Genomic DNA, 8803 nt, shown 5'->3' with positions numbered 1-8803 from the left:
GTGGGTGTATATGTACATGGGCGTTGTCAGAATTGGTGATCGTGGGGGTGTTTATTTATCTGTACTGCATTTTCTCTCATTAAAATAACACAATAGTATGATTGTATGGACCTCACTGCCCGAGCATTATCTGACACTAAGCTTGACCTTGGCATTAATCAAGGCCTTTTTTGTTGACCCTCACAACCTGTAGATATTGGGTGTTTAAAAACACATTTGCAACACGTGGAGAAATGCCGAATGTTTGGCCACCCTGGGATTATCGATGAAAGCCGATGGCATGTCGTTGACGTTTGACTCGAATGTGATTCTGTCATATTCCGACGGCACGTGACTATGCAAATATTAAACCTATTCTGACCTTGGTCATGACCATGGGGTCAATGAACTTAGTTTCGTAACGTTACGCGTCTTGTTACCGATTCGCTTGACTGATTTTTGTGAAGTTCAGTTTCGATAAGTTTTAGAACGTCGGTCTGTGGGGGCGCTTTTACACGCAATCTTCAACCTGATTATTTGTAAAGGGGTGTTTGTATATGCTAATTGTTGATTAGCGAACTAGAATGATTAGCTAAACAAAAGTTGAAAGTTTTCCCGCGAAAAAAAAGTTTGCAGTATCAGAATCTCCGACTAAAGTGGGGTGAGTGTGGAAGGTTAGCCTCTCATCAATGATAAGCCGTGCAGTTACAGTCAGAGCCCTCATTGTCATTCCCCATTTGATACACTTTTTAACCTGCAACAAGAGTGGGTGACACAGTTAACGCCGATCACAAGAAAATACGAACGACGACAGATAGTCGATAGTTTTTTGGGTGTGCTCCGACCTGACTAGACCCGCCAAGTCGGTCCATTAATAATGTTAAACATTCTTGTCTGTTGTAGATGATAGAACGATTTAAGTTTCAATCTCGTTACTATTTTTTTTTGTATGTTTACACAAAGTTCGTACAGTGTAGCCCCTGTAAAGTCTCGCGTGCCAACGAGTGCAGCATTTGCGATAAGACATACTTCAATGCATATTTACATAAATTGATAGTGAAATTGGCTCTTGAGTAAAGTGATAAATGTTCAATGATAGTTCGGAGTCTCTACTGAAAGAGGTCAGATGGACTTCACCCGAAGGTTACTCTGTACACTGACTGTCATCCCACGGGATCCGTTTAGGATGTCTATGACAAGACTACTGCCTGGACCACTGATTTCCCTGGTACTGTTTTGGTTGACTACATCGAGTGGTTGTTGCGATCAATCAGTGCTTATACTTCGCATGATTTAATAATATTATTTAAACATTTTGTGAGGGTGGACTCTCCAGATTTTTATTCATTAAATTAAACGATTCGCCGGTGGCCAGAGGACTGGCATTGCCACTGTGCGGAGAAAGCGATCATAGATCATTTGTCGACCCTCGGTGTTATTCACTGCTTGAATGTTTTTTGTAATTTTTTTTGTCTTATTGCACCGATGTTTTAGTTGAACATTATCACATCACAATTGAGGTGTGCCCGTTTAAAAACTTATCTTCCCGTGCCATTTTTCTGCAATTTTCTACGTAGGCCTATATCTATTACTTTTTATATGATTTCTGTATTTATAATAATAAAACGACTTTTGTAATTGAAATTGAAAAATAAATAAATTTTGATTGATTGATTGATTGATTTTATTGTAGTAGGCCTACAGGCCGCAACGCATATTTGTACTGTAAAATTCTGATTATATATGTTAAATTAGAGATAATAATTAGTCCTAGTACTATTACAATATAGTGTAGGCCTAAATGGCTTATATTCAATTTATTCTTTGCCGTATAGGAAGAATCGATTGCGTTGACAACATGTTTAGGCATAAGCCTGAGTGGAAGTCGCTAAACAGGCTAATCAAACTGGGCTCGGCAAACTGGGCTCGGCATTGGCATGCCTTTCGGAAAACTCCATGGCTTACGGTAATCTTGCATTCAGCAAACTTAAATTCAGAAAAGGAGTCGCCAATCTGACATTCGGCAATCTGTGTTTAGGCAAAGAGGTGTTAGCATAGCATTCGAAAAACTCGGTTTAGCATTCAGCAAACTGGATTTCGGCAAAGTGGGAATCGCCAGTTAGACATTCGGCAAGCTTGGTTTAGGCAAAGAGGTTTTAGCATGGCATTCGGAAACTCGGTTTCGGCAATCTAGCATTCAGCAAACTGGATTTCGGCAAAGTGAGAGTCGGCAATCTGGCATTCAGCAAATTCAGGATTTCGGAAAAGGAACTTCGGCAACTGCGGCCAGGATCCATCACAGTCACAGACAGAACACAGCACGACATGTGCCTTATATCACCACCGTTCTCCGTCCCTACCCTACCCACCACCAACCATAGGTATATGACGAGCTCGAAAGTGCACACCCGCTTGAAAAAGAAACCCTCTTACGAGGAGCTCTGGCTTAGTGGTTGAATTACCTTCCTTCCTAATTGTAATCCTGTCATACTAGGGAAGTTTCTCTCAAGATTAAATCATCTTTCATCCCAACTCTCAAATTGAGATTTAGTTTATAGTGTTGAAAAACATTTGTAAAGTACGTAGGTTTAAAAAAAATCCTACTGTGGAATGTTTAAATGCGTATTGCGATATTGTAGGGTTAGGCATGATGTATGACAGATAATGATGTTAAGAGGACAAGACACATAGCTCGTCCGAGAACAAAAATCACATCCGTCGTGGTGTCGGTGTGTGGGCATGACCACCGCAACTTACAGCAATAATATCGGCGCTGGTTCGAATGGCACGCTCGCTATGGTTCCGGAGGTGGACCAAGTCGGATAAGGACTATAAACCGTAGGCCCAGTGTACACAATTGGCTCATGTGCATAAAGAACCCAGTACATCTTACGAGACGAGTAGGGGGTTACTCCCGGTGTACTGGTCCATATAGCCCTTGTTGTGGACAGATGAGAGTCTGGAATGCCTACCGGTTTACCGTCTAGCTCAAGACACGAAAAGAGTTGTATGAGCTACTGTAGTCCACGCTTTGAGCGGTCTGATCTTCATGAAATAGCGCTATATAAATGATGTTACGTATGTATGTATAAGTCGAACCCTACAGCTGCAGTTAGCGATACGTACTGAACATTGTACCTAGACGCGGTATTGCTGCAGTGTTCAGTGCCAAACTACATTAGGCCTATGCATCCAGGTACCCAAGCATCCAGGTTCATTGACATTATCGAATATAATACCAAGGTCAACGAACTTCGATTACAATTTCGATACAGTAGTCGTTGGACGTATCTATTGATACAAATGAGCACTTACTATCTCGTCCTGTGACGTGTTCCCGTTGTACCGTTGATGCCAACGTCCTGCTGATTGCATTTTGACGTAAACCCCAATAATTTACAGTAATACAGTACGGTAATTAATATGCCAGTTTTTGTATAGGGTGTCGCCTTTTCGTAACGCAGGCTTTCCTTTCCGTAACCCGGACTTTTCGTAACTCTTTTGCGGGCATTTTGTAACTTGCAATGTATGTTACAAAATGTCCGCGGCGGGGATTAAAAGATGAAATGTTTGCCACCTGTTTAGATGAACGAATTTGCATATTTACAAAATTGTATAATGTCGATGACTACTAAATGCATTGTTGTACATTGACCAATAATTTAACACGGAAATTCTTCGTTCCGTATACTTCCGACATCTATGTTACTCGTCCAAAAGCCAGCTAAACGAGGGTTGTGATTTTGGTGCACAGTGGATTCTTGCACAATGTACTTTTACAATTAGTTATAAATTATTTGGCGCATGTAAAAAACAAAAACAAATACATAAATAAAACAGTTCGGTTAATTAGTGGTACTGATAGCTTCCTTGTTCACAGTAAGCAATTCAATGAGGAGGAAATGCATCCCCAATCTTAAAGTGTTCTTTGAAAAAAAGTTGTACCGTATTTTGTACCTTTTTTCCACATCCAATATCAAGTACCGGTACACTCGCCACTTACAGGATGGAACGATGCTTTATAAACCAAGCCTCTATTTATTGGGGCCAGGGAGTGGAGTTGTTTTTATACGTGGGAAAAGGTTCTGCTGTGACAGGAATCGAACCTAGGCCCATGGGATTAGAAGCCTATTCAACTCCACTCCAACTGCATTCGTAACTGTCGAGATGAGAGTCGAGTTTTGTGAAGCATTTGTGCTGTACATCCTTGGTCTATAATTTGTTTTTATTTTGAATCTTTTGACAGAGAAACAAAGGTAAAAAAATAAACATAGGCGACTTAGATGCAATTCTCTAAAATGCTTTAGTTTCACAGAATTTATTATTTGGGCCTTCTTCGAAGCTGATGTTGCGTTATAATACTTCTTTGTGTGTAAGAGGTCGAGGACCGAAGGCGCAAGGGGTTGTAGGGGCGAGGGTGTCAGTAGGAGTTATGCATGGAATTTAAAAAAAGAATCAACGAATACCTTTAACATTATTTAATAATAATTGTTTACAATGGTGTAAGTTACCCTACTGTATGTAGGTCGAATGAACAATTTAGTTAGGCATGTGTTTGAACCGAATACTTAAAATTATTTTTCAATATGTCGTGAACGCGCGTCACACACAACCCTGGGGGTTCAGTTATTGTGATGTTTATGGTATATTGTTCTTGAACTCTGGTGGTTTTTCTCTAGAAGAAGCACAATTGTTATTTGAAGTACCCCTACTCATATCTTTCTAGGCCAACTGTCAAAAATATTGGCAGAAATCCAAGGTAATATACTAATATGCCTAGATTATTGCTGAATAATAATGAGATGATTCTTTGAACGGTCGTTTGTCGATATTCCACCTTCCCTAGCAGCCCAGGAACTTTGTGAACTTGCTGCCAATAAAAAATACATGAAAATGTCTTGCGGAAATTAAATTTGACTAATCAGAAATCTTAAGGCAGTTTTTGTAAACAGTAGGCCTATTTATAATTATATATTTGTTTATATTATATATGTATAATATTTATAGGCCTATAGCAGTAAAAGTATACCGTAAACCACACAGTATCTTCTTGGTGCTCGAGTCTAAGTTCGAGAACTTTAATATACCAACTCTTACGGCATACTTCTATATTGGAAAAACTCTTCTTTAGCCATTATTATTAATTTCTTTAATTTAGCTGACCCTTAACCTATTTTTAGACTAAATTTGAATTATATATTTTTTATACCTTTTCTGTATATGTATTTTGAAAAGAAATGAAACAATACCGGTACCTATTGCATAACCCAATTACCCGACACCGCACCAATATACATAATGGTTGACGCAGGGGGAACCGCACCCAAACCCAAAATTGAACCCATGATCGTCGTATTGTGTACAAAGTTGAGACTTTTTGAAGAATAGCAAACGTCAATTTGAAGATGGTCCGAGTAGAGTGAAAGAAAAAGCTCGTTTGTGTCATCGCTCAATGCGGTTTGCCGTGTAAACAAGCCGCGTGGAAGAAACCAGAATAGGGTCTGTGCCAGACCAAATTACATGCATCATGATATGGTATTTTAGTAACAACCGTTAATAGTGAACATGTAAAATCCCCATTAATTTCCACGAGTGGTAGTCTGTCATAATCCGACCGATTTCTAGGCCTATAATAATATACAGGCCAATAATAGAGCATTTTTATTTGATTGGATGGTAATTTATGGAAAAACGGCGGGGCCAGAAAATGCCGCAGACTATTCTAAAGGATGGCAAGTTTATTCTATTCAAAACGTTAAAGTATTGAGCATATTAAATTGCATGAGTCGCAGAGTTGCGCCTGTCAGAATTAACCGTCTTCCTTACTGATGATAGCGGTGTATTTGACTTTGGATCTGAGTAACCAAGTAAGTTTGTCATGCGGTTTATATTATCATTATTAGCGTTTGTGTTGCGGTAAACTTGCGTGGATGGGACAAACACTAAGATGGGCGTTGTGTTTTATGTCAATGAACACAAAAGGTTAGAGATGAAAAGACATCCACCTACTATATATTACTTTTGAATGACGGGGATATTTTCCACATACATAGGCCCACTTAACCCCTTTCAAAAAGTTCATCCTACATCCTGCTCTTATTGGCTATTTTGTAGTAACGCCTGTGTGGAATGAATAATTACCACCGCGTTAATTTGCTATCGGATGCGTGACCGTTCAACGATGATTCATGATTTTAGGGTTTCTTTTTTTATTTATCTATTCAGATGAGCAGGCACCACTCCTCTGACAATCTATTTTTGAGATTTGACGTACAACACTAGAAGAAAACCAAACAGACGTCGTATTGGTTAAAAGTAATTTTTGGTAATGATATGAAAATAATTAAATTAACGAACGAATGAACGAACAAAGGGAATAATGTAGACCTAATACATTTTTAAAATTTAAAATTTGATGATAAAAAATATAAAGTAAAAATGAATGTTTGCATGGATGAATATTGAGTTGTGAGTTGAACATTAGTTAAACGATAGGCCTACCTTTCCTTCGTTCATCCTTATCTCAATCCAGTGGTGTTACTGATTACTTTGAAATATGCCATTTGTCATTAGCAGCTAGTGCTTACCGTAAATGCTCGAATAAGCGCCGCACCAAAATTAATTTGTTTTTGTTTTGTTTTGTTTTGTTTTGTTTGTTTTTTCCAGCTAAGCGCCGCTCTCGAATAAGCGTTGCAGCGCTTAATCGAGAGTACATAATACTATGTGTGTAATGAAACACTTTGAGAAACAGGTTTTCAGTACAATTACAGTGTTAAAATAAATAACAACACAAAGACACAAACATTTCTTTATATACGTTTATTTACGACGACGTAGGACCTATGATAGGCCTACTGAACTACGGTAATACGTGAGATAGGTAACATGGGCACGGGTATGGAAAACACCACGCCAATACCTTTTTTTTTTTATAAGTGCAGCTCTCGAATAAGCGCTGCTCTCGAATAAGCGCCGCAATGAAGCCTCCAAAAATGTTAAAGGCGCCGCCGCGATTATTCGAGCATTTACGGTACATACAAGATTGATGCGATCATCTAGAGATATGAGATAGGAACGCAGATATCTACATGTGTGGGTTCCTCATCCACATTGCTGACACAGTATAGCTCCGGATAATCTTATCTTATCTGAAACAACAAACACGGAAATACGACGACACGTGCCAAGACGAAACTTCATGTCTACATTTTTGAGTTACGAAGTACAACTTGGTATCCTTATGGTAGAGATCGTACGAAGATAACGGCGCGTGCCAATACAGTGAGATGTTACTACCTCGGCCAATCACATAAAGAAACTCTGTGAAAATTTCTTTGAAGAGACATAAAAGGGAGATGTGAATAAGCACTCAAACTGAGTCAAATTCAAGCAGTGGAGGATCTAGGAATTCGGAATGGAGGGGCCCGGGGAGGAGGAACGTTTACAGAGGAAGGATCACACCACCACCTTAGCCCACTATGGTTGGGACTGAGGCACGAACTTTTAGGGCTAATGGCACATCTAGAAAGTATCTGCAGATTTGTATTTAAATTCTGTTTTATCATTTCCCTCCAATTTTTTTCACATTTTCCGAGGCCCCTATTCACCCACCCCTGACAAGATATGACATTGCTAATTTTAAATTAATGAGTACATGTATTTTTAAACCTATTTTGGAAATATAATACCACATCCATCGCCCACATATGTCGTTATAAATAACTGTGTAGAATAGTACATGATCCATGATGCAATTCAATTTGTACCTAACCAGACATTTAGCCTGATGTTATCTTTTAAATTTGTGACATAGTATTGCATTTTAATATATTTTTATCCTCTGTTAACCTTTTCTAATTGCAGAGGGATTCGTTGTGATCCGGTGCTGATACCTCTGTTTACGAGGGCGAACAAAAATAGATAATACTCAATTAATATTAATCTGTACAAGAATAGACTAACGATATATATTCAACTAAGTGATCCCGCAGCTTAAATTTGTGAAAATAGTTTAACAAACGCGTTGTTGTGTTTCTTTATTATGTATTCTCTGTACGGCTTTACTGGATGATGGGACCCATGGTGAACAAATTCCAATTTATTGCGATTACAACGATAGTGTTAAGCATACGCTACGGTACGTCATACAGTTGGATGGGCATAAACAGTATTGAATCGGAAGTAATTTGACTGTGAATGAAATAATATTGTTTACCGAGAAACCGTTCCCAATTTAAACTTTGATGCTAAAAGTATGGAATTTTGAATCCGATGCGCTTAGATTTTCTCATGAACAGGGTGCGTGTGTGGATTTCCATAGCGTCATAAGCCAAGCTAAGAGCAAACAAATATACAGTTCTGACACTAAACATGATATCCGTTCTTAGGCCTAGGCCCTTGATTATTCGAAAACGTTTGATATTGTGTTTCTGATATCGACTGTCAAACATATAATTATATTATATCTAAGGCGAGTTAAAGGAGGGGATTATCACTACTAGTCTTCTCTGTTAAGTGTTTAAAGATTTGAAAATGCACAATTGTCGCCTCACAGTAATGTCGCAAGCATCACAGAATGTGTATAGGCTATAAGCAAAGGTATATAAACTTCAGGATATCGGTATTCAGTTTCTTGTTTTCGTTTTTTTGTTTGTTTGGTTTTTTTTTTAATAGGCCTACGAAGAAACATGCGATCTATTGAAAGTACTTGTGTTGCTCTTAAATTCGTCTTCATATTACACTCTGTTCGGAAGTTTGTCTGTATTATAATAGGCATCATGAGTGTACACAGACCCCAGTACGGTCACAAGACAAGACCTTAGAC

This window comes from Anneissia japonica, unplaced genomic scaffold (genome assembly GCF_011630105.1).
Source record: "Anneissia japonica isolate Jap-2015-1 unplaced genomic scaffold, ASM1163010v1 scaffold2834_len698180_cov181, whole genome shotgun sequence".
Lineage (NCBI taxonomy): Eukaryota > Metazoa > Echinodermata > Crinoidea > Comatulida > Comatulidae > Anneissia > Anneissia japonica.
The sequence above is the reverse complement of the archived record's forward strand: the minus strand, read 5'-3'. Positions refer to the sequence as shown.